At 53.8% G+C, this 16578-nt stretch overlaps 1 long non-coding RNA gene across 3 annotated transcripts; it reads right to left on the reverse strand.

Annotated features, from left to right (window-relative positions):
- Positions 1–237: 237 nt before the first annotated feature.
- Positions 238–13259, reverse strand: LOC138984974 (uncharacterized). 3 transcript variants are annotated; one of them, XR_011462207.1, is made up of 4 exons: positions 12590–13258; positions 12018–12095; positions 8966–10978; positions 238–5306 (listed from the first exon to the last, which is right to left on the reverse strand). It is a non-coding gene; the product is annotated as an uncharacterized lncRNA (long non-coding RNA). The 3 variants fall into 3 exon arrangements; XR_011462208.1 differs by lacking the exon at positions 238–5306 and having other exon boundaries at positions 6289–10978; positions 12018–12092; positions 12590–13259; XR_011462206.1 differs by lacking the exon at positions 238–5306 and having other exon boundaries at positions 6289–10978.
- Between the last annotated feature and the right edge of the window lie 3319 nt (positions 13260–16578).

Consider the following 16578-nt stretch of genomic DNA (forward strand, 5'->3'; position numbering starts at 1 on the left):
CGGTCAGCGCCCAGGGCCCGCTGTTTACATCAGGGTTCATGCCTCGTGTTATACATTCCAAGGGTTTGGACAAATGCTTAATGGCATGTATTCATCACTGCGGCGTCCTACGCAGGAGTCTAATGGCCCGCCCAGGCTCCTCTGTGCCCCGCCTGTGCCCCCTCCCTCCCTCCCTGCCCCCCAATCCTGGGAGCCCCTTATCTCATCACTGTGTCTATAGTTTTGCCTTTTCTGGGATGTCATTGAGTTGGAATCACAGCACAAGCCTTTTCAGATTGGCTTCTCTCATTTAGTAATACGCATTTAAGTTTCCTAGTACAATACTTTTTTTTCAAAGATCAAAATTAATACCAAAGAAATCCAAGATGAGCAAAATATCGAAATGTAAAGGCTAGCTGGGTCTTCACACGTCAACTCACTCTGCAACCCGATCGTGTAACAGACTCCGTCCTGTAATAAAACTGGGACGTTTGCTCCGACCGTTCGCTGCCAATAGTTCCGCTTATTTGAGGAGGCCGTCTACATGAATTATGGAGCCGGCCGTGACAGATTGGACCTGGAGCCTGGCGGCCACGGGCATTCCTGCTCGTCCCGCCCCTCCCTTGCCGGACGTTTCTGGGAAGTTCATAGGTGGTGGGTGGTGTCGATTACAGCTGAGAAATTAGTCCAGATCATGAAATAAATAAGGCCTGGAGAGTCGGCATGGAGCTTGTGTCCTCGGCTTCCAGCACAAGCTCCCATCACTGTTTCCAGAGCTTTTCCTGGCTTGACTTCAAAATAACTGCGTTCTGAAGTTCAGCAGGAAAGCGCTTCCAGGGATGAGAGAAGTACTTGGTGCCAGGAAAGGCAGGGTCCTGTCCCTTCCCAGCCCCCTCCCTGCCCCTCGGGTGGTGTGAGGTGGGGTGGAGGGGCTGCCAAGGCTGGCCCCCTGCTTAGGCAGGAGGAGCCCCCCCAGGAGGCAGCCCCGACAGTGCTGAGCAGGCGTGACTCACCGGGACTAGCATCTCCAAGGAGCTCATCGAGGGGACCGGGAAGCAAAGACGTCACTCCCTTGAGCCCGGTCCAGGGAGGGTCAGAAAATGCCATTTCTAATGTCCTTTGGATTGAAGAGGGTCTCCAGGCTTCTCACAGGCCAAGGAGTAACTTGGCCAGAGTTGGTTTCTGAGGGCGTGGGGTCATGGGGGAAGGAGGAAAATGCTCCAAGCCTGACAGCAAATGCCTGGGGAGATGGAGGAGAGAGACGGCGATGGGGCCGGGCTCGAGTGGGGCCGGGAGCAGGCTGAGGGCTCTTCCGGGCAGAGCAGCTGTGAGGCGCTTTCCTGCTGAGGAGAGTAACAGGCCCCCCACCTGCCCCCAGGGCAAGGGACTGTTTCTGGAGTGACTGTGGATGCCCACCGCTTCGCTACTTTCTCACGTCTACTCTCCTATCCTGAACGTGCCACGGAGCATGTTGTGGTCGTAATTCAGTCACTCAGTCGCGTCTGACTCTTTGAGACCCTGAGGGTCGACCCCTGCAGCATGCCAGGCTCCCCTGTCCTCCACCGTCTCCCAGAGTCTACTCAAACTCACGTCCATCGAGTCGGCGAGGCCATGAAGGAACTGGCTTTTACTCCCTGATCTTCTGGACCTTAGCTCTTAGGTCCCGGAGCTGAGCCTCCTTGAGTTTTCAAGGATTGATGCAGCCATGGCAGGGAGCGTTGCATCTCTTCACATCGCCTGTGAACCCTGACTCCGAGAATAAGGCCACACCTACACCGGAGTCACGCCTTTCCATGCAGGGAAGGGGGGACGGGTCACCTGTCGTCTCACAGGCTGCACTGGAGCTTGTGGGCGAGGGCTCTGGGAAGCCCCGGGTCTCGGCCCAGGCCTGGCAGAGGTTGGCTCTCCTCTCCTGCCCTCAAATAGAGGCTGGGTGTTGCTCCCCTGCTCTTGCCGAGCGTCTCAGGACTGGGTGATGAGGGGTGTCTGAAATAACCACATTTTCTCAGGGTGAAAAGTCCAGCCCGGAGCTGCTCAGGGGTGGCTGGGGTGGGCTTCCCTGGAAATTCTGCCCATGCTGAAGGATGTCATGCGGCGATCAGGGCATCACACTGACTTTCCATCTCTCCACAAAAATAACAGAAATGACGTTCAGCCCTAAACCACCTCGTTTACCAACACAGAACTTCCCTGAAACAGCCTCTAGCGCGCGCACACACACACACACACACGCCAAGATTACCTCCCCTGACAGTGAAATGCAAAGCAAGAAGCAAGGAGGAGGGTGGCAAGGGAAACATTTCAGACCAGACAGGTGTGTTTCTGTGTCACGCTCTTAGCAGGGACGTTCATACAAAACAAAACGAGATGCACACACAGCCTCTGGGGCACCGAGTGTTTATTCTAAATCTGTCCCCACTGGCGTTACCACTGGCTGTGTCTCTGCTGCATCCTGGGCCTCTAATTGTGATTTTCTTTCCTCCCCTGTTAGAGTTTTGTTCTTTTGAAGTTAGGAAATGTCAGTGGTTTCTTTCAAGCGTTTTTGGGCAAGACTCTTTTTTTAAGAGTCAGAGCAGGAAAAGGCCATTCAGCTTATCTCGTTCACTTCCTGAAATCCAAACAAGCTCTCAGAAAACCGCATCACACCCCATCCATTCAGCAAGGGGCTCTGCACTTGGACAGGAGATCTCAGGGCCATTTCGCTTTTATAAAAACCTTCAGAACTGGATCTGAAAAACCTCCAGAGATTTGGAGAAATAACTTGAAAGCTTGAGGCTAAAATTGGGTGGTTATTTCCCTTCTGAGGAAATGATTCAGAAAAATCCTTTCTTTCCTCAGAGAATTCCATCCCCGCTGGCTGCCCAGAGCCCCCACGCGGACCAACGGCTGAGTTTTTCAGACTTGTGGGCTAATTCTGTTTCTCTGCTGAGCAGAGGATGCCTCCAGCTGTGCCAGTTCCTCCCCTGGTCCTAACTGAGGACCAGACTTTGAGAGCCACATGTGATGGGAAGGAAGAGTTGGATGAATCTACTCGCCCCCATCAAATAGTGCTTACTTAAGAGTCATTTGCAGGGACCCCCTGGCGGCACAGTGGATAAGAATCCGCCTGCCAGTACGGGGGATGCACTGATCGCTGGTCTGGGAAGATCCCACAGGCTGCAGAGCAACTAAGCCCCCATCTTACAACTACTGAACCCCAAGTGCCTAGAGCCCATGCTCCGCAACGAGAGAGGCCACCGCAGGGAGAAACCCGTGCACCTCAACGGGAGCAGCTCTCACTCGCCGCGACTAGAGAAAAGCAACGAAGACCCAGCGCAGCCACAAAAAAGAAATAACTTTAAAAGTCACTTACAGAACATCAAATTTCTCACTAAGCAAAACAAAAACAAAATTAGAATTCCAACCCCAAACTTGAGATCTAATTTTCTCCGAAAAAAAAAAAAAAAGGTTTGAAGCTCCCTGCCTTAAAAAGATGGAGAAGGCAATGGCACCCCACTCCAGTACTCTCGCCTGGAAAATCCCATGGGTGGAGGAGCCTGGTGGGCTGTAGTTCATGGGGTCGCTAAGAGTCGGACATGACTGAGCGACTTCACTTTCGCTTTCGCTTTTCACTTTCATGCATTGGAGAAGGAAATGGCAACCCACTCCAGTGTTCTTGCCTGGAGAATCCCAGGGACAGGGGAGCCTGGTGGGCTGCCGTCTATGGGGTCACACAGGGTCGGACACGACTGAAGCGATTTAGCAGCAGCAGCAGCAGCAGCCTTAAAAAGACAATTATGAGAGGGCCAGTGGTCAATCCAAGTCAGCTGAGTCTCCAGAGCCTGCCCCACCTTGGTCAATAGTCTGTGCTTTCAGGACTTCTCCCCTTTTAATGTGGACGAGCAGAAACATCGAGCGAAACACACAGCAGGACCAGACAGCAGGAAGCAGGCAGCGCCCAATCCGACCTTCTCATGTGACGGGACAAAGCTCCTCAGAAAGTCCCTGGCGTGGTCCTGGCACCATGATAGCAGCGTGAGTGAGTCCTTACTGCCGCAGTCAACAGGGTGACAAATGACAGCAAGTGGTCGGATCTCTGAGTAGAAGCCGCCGCTCCCCGGGGCCCGCTGGGGTCGCTGAGGGGCCCGCGGGGGTCGCTGTGTTCGGTGCGGGCCGCCAGGAATCTGCTCGCCGTCGTCAAGGCAGACAGTCCACCTATTCATCCTTCATCCTGATGCGTAAAGGTGGAATCCTGAAGCTCACACTCTCAGAGGAGCCGCAGAAATGGACCCAGTCATCCAACATGGGTTTTTTTTAAGTTCTATTATCAAACCACAAGATTTGTAGTCGTATTTCATTGTCAGAGTTTTTTTTTTTAAAAAAGCCAGTCCCCAAATCATGACATCCGATTCTTTCTATTAGGACCTGATTCCTTGCTGTTTTTTTTTTTTTTCGCTTGCTGATTTTGAGCAAATTCCAGAGACATCGTGACCATCAAGTTTCTGTGATAAAGGAGACACTGTTCCTGAGTGTCTCACGAGGAGAGTCTGCTTATCCTAGGCAGCACAGTTTTATTTTGAATCATATATGTTTTGGTTATTTTTTTCCAAAATACATTACACACTTCTCAGTCCTCCTAAGACCTGATTTTTTACATAACAGTGACACACGCAGCATAATGTTCACCAGTCTCATCAGGGTTATGCGTGCAGTTCAGTGGTGGTCACACACATTCACACTCGTGTGAGACCATCACCCCTGCCCGCAGGACTATCGTGAACATAAGAGAAACTTGCTTTGATAAAGACTCAGCATCGCCCATAAGCCTCCAGCGCTGTGAGCGTTGTAACATTACTCATGGAGGGAGAGGGGACAAATGAAGTGTTTGTGCAGTTTATGCTACATATTAGCTAACCTCGGGCCCCTGAGGTTTTGGGGTCGTGAGATGGTTTTTATTGCTCCCGTTTCTGTTATTCTGTCTTCTCCCATCAGGGGGTAACAACCATTTTCTCTGCTTTCAGGACACTTTTCTGTGACGCCCACTCTTTCCTAGTCTACTGCAGGAAAAGTCAGCGGTCAGACTCTCTAAAATGTGCTTAACTGAGAGTCCGGCCGTGGGGAAAACTTTCCCTTGAGTTAGGGTCAAAATAGCCTGTGAACGGACCTCACGACGTGCGTTTTCTTTGGAAAACATTTCTGCTTCTTCCAGATTCTTCCCTGCGTCTTAGGTGGTGGTGACTGACGCGCGTCTGGCCTGTGGAGAAGGGGGCTCATGCTTGCGGCTCTTCATTGTCCGGAGCCCCCTTAACATCAAAAGGCAGCGGTAACATCTGGAAGCCTGGTCCCCACTGGGAAAACAACAGAGAAAATTAAATTAGGGAGACAAAAATTTAAGCAAACTCCCTTTCAGGTTCCTATCATTTCCTGCCATAGAAAAAAAAGAGATTCTTTCTTTATTTGCTCTCAATTTGTCTTGACCATATCGTTTTTACTCACGAAATTATCCCTCCTAAGTGTAGCCAGCAGAGAAATAAACTCAGAACCTAGACCTCAAGGGCAACCTTGGAGGGTCAATCAGGTTGCACATCCTTCTCCCCTTTCCACCCAGTACCTGCGGGCAGAGTGGGCGGGCTGGCGTTTTCTCTGAGAGCATCTGCCATGGGGACGTTACCGAGGGGTTTTAATTAAGTCACTGGTTCTCAGTTTGGGGCCGTTTTGCCCTCGTGGGATATTTGGCAGGGAATGGAAACAGCTGTGATTTTCACAACTTGGGGAGTGTGAGAATCGAGCAGGCAGATGCCAGGGAGGCTGCTTAACAGCCTCCAAAACCAGGAGCCCCCCAGGTGTGGACTCCTCAGCCCCTGCGTCAGCAGCGCTGAGGTGGGAAACCAGAGCTGAGGTGCAAGGATGACAGAGGAGACGGATGCTGCAGGCGGGGCCACAGAGGACCTCGGTGACTACTCGGGTGCCCGGGGCTGGAAGAGTTGCTACGAATGGATTTTTTAAGCCAGAGGACTTGCTTTTGGGGGTTTGAGCCTATAAAATGTAAACGATCCTTGTTGAATTGAGGCTTCAAAGTTGAGCTGAGCATTCTGAGAATTGTTGTATATATTACAACCATTTCATATAAAAATATGTGTTTATATATATTAAGTATAAGTGGGTTCTATATCTATATGTATAGAGACATAATTACTTACACACACACACACACACACACACTACTGGTTCCATTTCTCTGATGAACCCTGATAATCATTCACTAACTAGTTTGTAAGAAGAGAATTTGAAGACAGTCTAAATTTCCAACATCAAGAGCCAATATAACGGAATACAAAATATTTATTAAAAGGAACAATTAAGTTTACGCCTTGAACAGCTCTTGAAAACCAAATGTTGAATATACAAAGTGGTCCTAACAATGCACACAACAGGACGTCACTTGTGTAAATTTTGAAAATACATAAATCAACCCTATGCCTTTATTACGGAAAACAGCGGTGCAATGAGTCTCTAAACCAGTGTCCCACAAGGGACCGCGGCAAGTTAGTCAGAGCTGTGTCCTCTAAGGAGGGAGGGGCGGGGCGGCAGGGATGTGGAGAAGAAGTGGGGTCCAGAAGGAACCCAAGGATTCCAGTTTCCTTGGTGAAACTTGGTTGTTTCATAAAAAATGTCTGCAGCATGAGGGACAAGATGTCTGCTCTTTGCAGACGGTGGTCGTCGTAGGTAGGATCCTGGTTCCTCCCAACATGCGTCCACAAGGAGTCCATGACGGAGCCATCGTTTGGGAAGAGTCTGTGCAGAGGTAACCAAGCAGCGATCCCAGGCGAGACCGCCCTGGATTCCGGTGAGCTCCAGGTCTGACGACAGCTCCTTTTCATCACGGACTTCCATTCCGCTTCCACAGTTCTGGGCCTGTTATTCCCAAATATGTTCCTATACTCGTGAGAGAAGAGCTAACCTTCACATTTCTTCAAGGTGCCTTCATCAAATGTGAAAGTTAGAGCTTGTCCTTCTTGAAGTGGTTGCAAACCTCTGATTTTGGCGTCGGAATATGGTCTTCAAAGCACCCCACCCGCCCTCAGGCCCTCATTTCTTCAGTGTGGCAGCCTTGAAACCTGATCGCTCCCTGGCAGGTCCGCAGGGGAAACAGCCAGGATCCCCACTCATCCTTGGGAGGAGAGCTGCCCTGTGAGCCGGCCAGCCTGCACTTGGATAAGAGATCGGCTTTTGTTGCATTAGGAGACTCAGGGGCTTGTTTGTTATGCAGCAGGACCCATTTTCCTGACTGATACAAGTCCCCAAGCAGCTGTCTCATTATTCATTCTTCTGACCTCCTTGAACATCAGCATTTACAAACCTGCCAGAGAAATTCTCTAAGTGACTACGGCTCAGTCTGTTCTCCTTCAGATCACAAAACCATTCGTAAACAAGCACTAAAGTCACTTTATGATCTCTTCCACTGGGATTTCACAAATACCATCTCATAGCCAACATTTTACCTCCCCCGTCTGACTCAGAAAAACACATTGTAATCAGAACACCTTTTGCACAATAAGGAAAACAAAGGCGCCTTCACAGCTGGTGCTGGCTCCCAAACGCGGGCGGGCACTGGGCTCTGAGTCCCAGCCAGCACAGGCTGCTCGCTCATAGGCTCCTCTGAGAGGGAGGCCCCGTGCTGGTGCGAGGTGTGTGCACACCTGTGTGTGTGTCTGCTGAGTCTAACTCCTCCTACCCCCAAACCGCACCTTCCTGTAGACCTCTCCCACACAAGCCTCTGCTAGCGATGGTGACGTGACTCAGGGACACACTGAACGGACGCCGAGCACAGGCTCCAAGTTACAGAGGCCTGGGGGCAGACCCTAGCCCTTCTCAGCTGTGCGCCCACCCAAGCGACAGAAAATGGACCATCATGTCACCTCGTGGCATTTCTAGGGAATATTGAAAGTGCTTCCTGGAGGGCCTGGCTGGAGGGAAATCCCCACAGTCAAGGCAGATGAGGGTGGACGTGGTTCTCATTTTCCAGGACCCGTCCCCAGAATCCTGTCCCAAGAGGCAGATCACACCCCCTCTCGGAAGCCGGTCAGAGCCCACAGATGCTCCCAGCAGCCTTGCCCCAGTGGGCGGGGGGGGGGGGCAGACACGGGAGTGAGGCTTCCTGCAGCCAGGGAGGCCCTTCCCCCTATGGAAACCCCAAGCCCACCCCACTGGGCAAACCTGAAGACCAAAGAGCCAGACACTTCCGGTCGATGAGATATGTTGCAATCGGTTTTCAAGAAGGAGAAACCTGTGTATTGACAAGTTCATCTTGAAATGAATGCAGCAGTGAATTGAATGCAGCAAATGAATGCAGTCTTCATGGAGAATCACTGAAATGTTCCTGGTTGCTGATGGCTGATGACATTTCAGATGATTTTTCAGACTATATTTTATAAAAGCAATAATGTTGTGTGCACAAAACAAATGAGATATGTTTTCTTATTTCTTCTTATTTTGTATTTACGGAAATAAGGAGGAAGTGCCCCAAGTTTTGAGTCTAGACCCAATGTCCAATGCCAGCTCTGCCACCAGCAGCCAAGGCCCCAAGTGACCCCGTGTCTCCAGGGGCCTCGTGTCCACATCTCAGCACGGAGACGGCAGTGTTTACCTCCTGGGAAGGTCTGACGCTTCACGTGCATAACTTACAGCCACACAGCTAGAATAGGACTCGGAGAAGAGTCAATTTTTTAAAAAATTCTAACACTCCCAACAACCGGACTTCCCTGTGGTTCAGCTGATAAAGAATCCGCCTGCAACGCAGGAGACTCAGGTTCAATCTCTGGATTGGGAAGATCCCCTAGAGAAGGGAAACGCTACCCACTCCAGTATTCTTGCCTGGAGAATCCCATGGACAGAGGAGCCTGGCGGGCTACAACCCATGGGGTCGCAAAGAGTAGGACACAACTGAGTCACTTTCACTTCCAAAACAACCTGCTGGGGAAAGTCATTTTTCAAAGAAGGTACTTACTGGACACTGATCAGCCCCAGCAAAGTCGGAGAAGGCCATGTTCCTTCTGCTTCTCCTCCACAGCCTCCATGTCACCAGGGGTCGGGGGAGGTGGGAAGACTTAGCTGTGGACCCCAGAAGGCGGTGTCGCATCTCCGTCCGGGTGTGGCTCTCTCGGCCACACTGACGAGCAGCCCAGAGCGGGCGTGTGAAGCCACAGCGACTGTGCAGCCCCCGCCAGTGCGAGCCCACCCTAGCCCACCCGCCCCACGCCGAGCGGCCTGGCTCCAGCCTGTCTCCACTAGAACCCAGCACCCAGCTCCTCTCTGCGGGGCTCCTTAGACATGGTGGGTCAGAGAGGCCCCTGTGCCTCACCACGGGCACCGTCCACGTTTGCTCTCTGCTTCCTCCTCCCCTGGCCCGGCACCTTCCGCTTGCGGCCGTCCGTCTCTTTCCAGAAGTTGGCAGGTCAGCTGGAGGCCAGTCCTCACCAGCTCTTTCGTCTTTCCCATCGTCAGGTTAGACGTCCCATGAGGGCCAGGGATCCGCACTCTGCTCATCAATAACGTCCTCAGCAAATCCGTCCACGTCCTCCCGGCTCCCCTCGCTCCTCCACTCAGTCAGGGCAGCCCGGGCTCCAGCCTCCCCGTCTTCCCACCTCCTCCTCCCGGGAGCTCAAGCTTTCCCTCCCTGTTTGAGTTGATGAAAGAAGCAAGTTTCCTGTGCGCAGTTTATCATCCCCCAATCAAATGTGCACAGGCCATGGCCGCGGGTACCGCGCTCGGCCACTCTCCACCGCTTGTCGGACAGGCTCCCCAGGAGTGACCAGCAGGGTCTCCTCCTCTCTCCCGCACTCCGCGAGTGGCTACCAGCAGAGAATAGACCGCAGGAGACCCCTGGGCCCGGGTCTTCACAGTAGCCCGGCTCCCGCCTGGAGCTGGGGAGGAGGGCAGACAGGCCCCGAGCTCTGGACGCTCCTCCTCTCGGCCAGCGGGAAGGCCTGCGGGATGCAGGCGAACCCTTCGGAGGTTCTGTGCGGCCATGCCCGCCCGCTCCGCTTTGTTCAGGAAGCAGCGCGGTGCCCCTAAGGGACCTGGGAGCCGAGGGGCCTTCGCTCTAGCTCCCAGACGTGTCTCGTTGGCCATGTAATCTTGACCATCGGGCCTTCAGGGTCCTCCTCTGTAAAGCAGTGATGACAACGGCTGTTACACTAGACTGCTGGGAGAACTGCTTAGCATAACTCAGGGCACGCGGTCTGATGGGGGGCGGGGCTTAGAGCACGGGGTCTGATGGGCGGGGGCTCAGGGCATGTGGGTGCCCGCACCACTGGAGGTCACCCCCCCCACCCGTGTCGTCGGACCGCCAGCTCGCAGCCCTCGGTTCCACTTGGCCTCCCACAGTCGTGCTGTTTTCATCAAGCTTCTGTATTTTCGTTTGCATCCCATCAACGTGCTCCCCTCTGGCTCGCACAGTCATGACTTAGAATTGGATTTATAAGTTTTCGGCTGCTGTTACAAAGGCTCCACCTGTAATGACCGCCCTGTTCAGAGCACTGTCCCCAGAGGCAGGGTCCCTGGTGTCCCCAGCTCCCCGGCCCGCTCAGGGTCTCGACTGCAGCAGTTCCCTAAACCATGAGGAGCGTGTTTGGCTCCCTGCAGACTGAACCGAGCGCCTGGAGCCAGCCCAACTCTGGATGGAACACAAAGGCTGAACCGGGCCCAGCAGGTCCCAGCTGCAATGTTTCGATTGCTCACCACCGAAAGAACTCTTGCCTCTATCTTTTACGGGAACAGATTTGCGCGTGTGCCCACTGGAGGGACTGCCTTCCATGCTAGCTGGGACACGGGTGGCCCCGGGGCTGACCCCTCCTCTGCTGGCCGGGGCCTTGGCCGCTGGGCCCTTTGGGTCAGCAGATTTCTTTCCAGATGTCCACCTGCGCGCGTCCGTCAGACCACCTTACGCCTTGCCGGGGTCACTCCCCTTGCTGGGTAATGCTTCTGCGAGCCTTCTCCAAAGCAGCTGCGGCCAGGGAATCTGCGGAGGAATGGCGCTTTATAAATCAAAAAATAATAACGGAGCGCAGGCTGAGCACCGGAGGCTGCACATGCCTGGGCGACCTCGCCGGCCGGGGCGCCGCGGGCGCTGGTGAATGACCACAGTGCCACCTGGTGGCCGAGCTGAGCTAGCGCCCCAGGATGCACGCGAACCAGTGTTACCACCACAATCCCAGAGAAAACATAACCCCGCAATCCAAAGAGTTCCCCCGGAAGCCTTCAAGCTGGGAAGAAGCATAGGATAAAAATCTCATTTTTTAAGACTTTGAATTTATTTATTTCTTTGGTCCCCATATAGTGAGCTGAATTTCTGAGTAGCTCTTTTTAGTGAGAGCGCACTAAAGAATAGACTTTTTTAGGGCATTTTATAATGTTGCTTTTCATAAGCAAAATATTTAAGACGCTGCTATCTCTGTTAACAAGAGCGACCAAAAATGCTTATGAAACTCGAAAAGGAATGAAAGCTTGTGCTTCCTTTGTGTTACGTAAAAATGCCGGGTTTTAAGTTTAATTATTCAGACTGAGGACTTCCTGTCTAAACTCAGAACTCAGGTTCTTTCTGAGCCAGAAACCTGGCTTCTGCCCCCATCCACACATCCGTGAGAAAGGCATGCGTGACCCTGGATGTGTAAGCCAAGCTTGAAGAAGTCTGCCTCTAACAGAGCGTTTCATTAAAGTTCCAGCCTCTCGCTGTAAGTGTCTCCAGTCTAGACTGAGGAAAAAGCCGTGGCATATCTGGAAATCAGGGTGGGGTATGGCAGCTCAAGGAGGCGTGCTCCTTCTGGAATTTTCCACTCCCTCGACTGTTTCTTCATAACTGGAAGAGCCTTACCACTTCCCGCTCTACCGCATTGCTGTGTGAGAAAGATTCATACAATGGATTTATATAAAGCTCTTTGAGCTTCTTTCAAGGGAACAGCCTCGTAAAAGTAACCAGTAAAGGAGAAAAAAACCCGACTGACACTTAGGTACGATGGTTCCAAAGAGGACGTGCTCTAAACATTATGGATCAAACCCACCTTAAAAGCAATGGGTGTGAACTCCAGGGAGACGTGGAAGTGGCCTTGCGCGTGCATTCTCTGCTGCTTACACACCTGCTGAATAGAAACGTTGGTGTGAACCACGTGACATTTTCCAACAGAGCCAGAAGTGTCACGGTCAGGAAAAGTAAAACCCAAACACACGGGAGTAATAGGCAAAGGCCCGAACGGCGGGAACCGAGTGCTCGCCCCTCCTCGAATCCGGGAGAAACTGGCCAGAGCCCCCTGTACAGAGGACGAGCAGCTGCCGTGGGCGCAGGGCGGCGTGAGCACGTTCGGGGGTGGAAACCAGATTCTCCACCTCGAGGCCGCCTCGTCCCCGGGTGGAGAGCTGCTTTCTTCTTCTGCTTCCCTGCTGGCTCAGATGGTAACAGGTCCACCTGCCAATGCAGGAGACCCGGCTTCAATCCCTGGGTCAGGAAGATCCCCTGGAGGAGGGCATGGCAACCCACTCAGTGTTCTCGCCTGGAGAATCCCACGGACAGAGGGCTATAGTCCATGAGGTCACAGAGTCAGACACTGAGCGACTAACACAACAACAGAAAACTTACCATCTTAAGCACTTAACACGCACAGGTCAGTGGTGCTAAGACCAGTCACGTAGTGGTACAGCCATCACCACCGTCTCCAGAGCTCTTCTTGCAAAACTGAAACTCTCTCCCATTAAAAATTCACTCCACCTTCTCCCTTAGCCCCTGGAAACCACTTTCTGTCTCTATGAATCTGCTCTAGGGAGCTCGTACAAGTGGAATCATGCAGAGCTTTTTCTTCTGTGGCTGGCTTATTTCACTGAGGATGTTCTCAGCGTTCCTCCATGCTGCAGCACGTGTCGGAACCTCCTTCCTTTCTGAGACTGGACCGTGATCCACTGTGTGGATGGACCACGTCTTGTTTACCCATCGTCCACCGACAGGTGGGGTGCTCCCCCTTTCAGCTGCCGTGAATGCTGTGGGTGCTGCTGCCGTGAGCGGGGCACCTGCTTTGAGTCCTGCTTCTCCCTCTTTCGGCACACATGCAGAATGAAATTGCTGGTCATGGACTAACTCCACATCTAAGGTTTCAGGAACAGCTGTGCTGTTGCCCTCACAGCTGCCCATGCCGCACCCCCACCAACAGGGCACCGGGGCCAGCAGGGCACCCCGGCTCCGCTTTCCTGCCAGCGTTGCTTCTCTGTTTCTTTGATGGAGGCTCTGACGGGTTTGAGCTGACACAGTGCCTTCCTCTGATCAGTGAGACCCTCACACGCCCTGCCTGGGGGCTTTGTGCAGGGTGATCTTCTGCAGCGTCTCGGAGGAGGACGTGCTGTACTGGACGTGGCGGTCAGGTTTCCTCTGCGTGGCCTTGTGACGGGCCTGTTTCTTCTGCTCCCCCCGCCCCCCCCAAAGGACCTTGGGAGCTGGAGGAGGGGGGCCGTCCCCCAGGACTCGGGGACCCTGGGGACCGTGTGACTAATGCCCGGGCGGCATCCAGAGGTCAGCAGCGGCCAGGCTGGATCTTCTGCGGCCTTGCGAAGCCCCTGCACCCCACGCACATCAGCCTTGAAGGCCAGTGGCCGCCAGGCTGGGGGACTGTTCAGATTATAAAGGAATGAGACCAAGACACAAATGACCCGGGGGAGGCAGTGTGGCTCCACCAGGCCTGGGAGTGAGCGCCACGGACGGTCGCCCCAGTGGAACCGGTTTGTGGCCGGCAGGATCTGCTCACGCACAGTTGGTGTACGAAGTGGTCACTGTGAGACAGTTGTTCTCAACCAGCCATTGTTCTCACTGGCCTTTTATTTACCCTTGAAACGATTTTATTGTAGGGAGCCGGGAATTATAACCCCAGACTTGCTGTGGTTGGAAGACATGCACAGCTTCCCAGGAAAGCTTAATTGGTCTGCCTGTCTCGGTGTTTGAGTGTTTAAGACAAGATAAAAATAATCTGGAGGGAACATCTCTATTTTCACATCTCAGCACTCATCTCAGTCCCTCAGTCTCCTACTGAAAAGTCTAATGCTCTCTGCAAAGAGTCACAAAGATGAACAACCCTCGGTTATGGGCCCATTTTAAAGGGTGGTAAGTGGGGGCACTGGGGAACCAAGGACCCCACAGTAGTGGGGACTATCCTCATAGGGAAGGAATGGAATTGCAAAGGTGGGCAGAGCTTCCCCAGCTAAAAACCGTAAGGGTAGACTCAGTGGAACCACCCGGGGGATCAGCTGAGTCCTGTTTCCCAGTGAAAAACCCACGTCTTCATCCTTCCTACCATGAGAATATTTCCTCGGATTTCACGGTCTAGCAGCTTCTGCTTGGACCCTGTTCCTTCTGCAGTGAGTGGTCCCCGACCTTGATACGCGTGAGGAGCACTGAGGGTGTCTTGAAAACCTAAGGCAGATGCCCGTCGGGCGGGAGACCACCGCGGAGGGAAGGCACGCAGCGCCCGGGAGCTCCGAGCAGAGCCGCAGGGACAGGCTGCGAGGAAACCGAGTCACTCGACCTCCTCCTCCCCGCGTCCGTGGGCACACGTGAGCGTGAGCGGGAGTGCCCTGCGCAGGCGGTGATCCTGCTGGCGTGTGGATTCACCGTGGTGTCTGCTTTCATCTGAGGGATCTTGAAAGCAGATCCTGAGACGTGAGCCTGGACACGGTTCGTTTACGGGGAAGGAGTGAGGGGCGGGGCGTGGGAGAGCCAGAGGCAGAGGGGCCCATGGAGCCCTTGTTGCTGGGAACCAGCTGTGGGCGCGGGGTGGGGAGTGTGCCCCTGCTTCTCTCCGGGCTGAAGCGGGCGTCTCTCTCTGGTCCAGCTCCCCTGGGTTGAGGGTCCCTGGGGTTTTGCTCCAGGGCTGTGCCCACCTGGACGAGGTTACTTCCTGTGACTCAGGAAGGGGTCCTGCACGTTGAAAGCCAGGGGAGGGCTGGCGCCCTTGCAGCCACCGTGAACCCAGGTGGCTTGAGGGTGCGGCTTCAGCTGCAGGTAGAGTCCAAGCGTGGACACCAGCAGGGAAAGTCTTTCTGGCCAAAGAGAACACAAATCCATCACCCTCTGAGATGCTACGAGGGCAGGGACCACCCGGGGGCACTTGGGGAGCCCGTCCGTGCTGCTCCGAGGCAGGAGGGTGAACGCAAGGACTTCCCACATTGTCACCCTCTGGTCCCAGGTCCCTGTCCCGGCGAGGGTCTCCCTGAGGCAGGAAGAATCAGAGCTGTGAGGCTGTTACCTTGCACCTCTCATCCCTAGACTTAAGCCGAATTGTTGCACAGACATGAGAGAAGGTCTAACGGTGTCCAGTTCTTCCAGGCCAGGGGCGCACTTCCTGCCGGGGCCACAAGGGCCCCACGTCTACTGGAACCCAAGGTTTACAGGGAGAACCCACACCCCAGCCTCATTCCGGGGGCTGGTGGACCGGACGTGCACGAGTGTAACAGGAGCGCTCGGGCGGCCGGACGCCTGCCGAAGGCCTGTGCGTCACCTGGGCTTTTTGAACTCCTCTCTGGAGACGGGGGACGATCAGCTGGTTTCTGCCATGTTTGAAACCTCAGCTGGATGCTCCCGGCCTGCTTTGCAGAGGCCCCTCCAGCCCAGAGTGCTGGACAGGCGTCTCTGAGTCTCCACGGAGCTCGCGTCCTGGAACAAAACCCTTGTCCTCCCGACAGAGAAGAACCGGAGCCCCGAGCAGCGCAGAGGGGCCCAGAGGTGAGGGGATGGAGCACAGATAAGCCCTGAGCCACGGCCAGCTTTACTAACAGCAGTGCTCCTCTGCACCGGGACTCCCAGGGCCTGCTGAGCACTCTGGGTGACGGCGAGGCTGGCCTCGCCCAGAGCAGAGTCAACATTTAATAAAAAACAAAAACCTGCGCTGATTTCAGCCGCTGCAGGGTGGCCAACGGACATGAACAAAGCTTCAGACTAGCAGGTAGAGTGAAGATGTAACGCACTGCTTCCTCATCGAATGAACAGATGGATCCTCAAACAGATGATGGGTCAGAACTTCTAACACGTGCAGCCCGGAAACACGTTTCCCGGGAATGATTACCTGGTGAGCACTCACCTGGCCGCGCAGAAGGTGGGGGCATCCGGTGACCCCCCCACCAGACACATCCTCGTCTTCCACTTCAGGACAGATGCTACAAGGGAGCGCTCAGGGAGCTCTACCTGTGAGCACCCATGTGTGTCTGTGTGCATTTAAACAAATTTCCACCCTTAACCCAACTGTGCTCCGATGTTTGATGTATGAACTCATGATCATTTAACTTAACCTTTGTTAAAGGTTTGCTTGAGGGTGAAATCGTGTGTGTGTGTGTGTGTGTGTGTGTGTTCACAAACAATAGGACACAATACAGGCATAAGGAGAGCTTCACTTTGCCTGTTAGTGCCCGTGGGTGCGGGCTGACCGTGTGCCCACAGCCACCGCAGGGTCATCTCATAAGCTGAGGCAGCTTCTGCCAGGAAGCCCTCGGGAGAAGACGCATTTCTCACAAGGGGGAGAATCGCAGTTTCTCAGATTTGTAGCTCTCACCCGGCTTCTTCCCTGCCCCGTGACTGGGGGCCACCTCACCAGG

Source organism: Bos mutus, chromosome 23 (genome assembly GCF_027580195.1).
Source record: "Bos mutus isolate GX-2022 chromosome 23, NWIPB_WYAK_1.1, whole genome shotgun sequence".
NCBI classification, from domain to species: Eukaryota; Metazoa; Chordata; class Mammalia; order Artiodactyla; family Bovidae; genus Bos; species Bos mutus.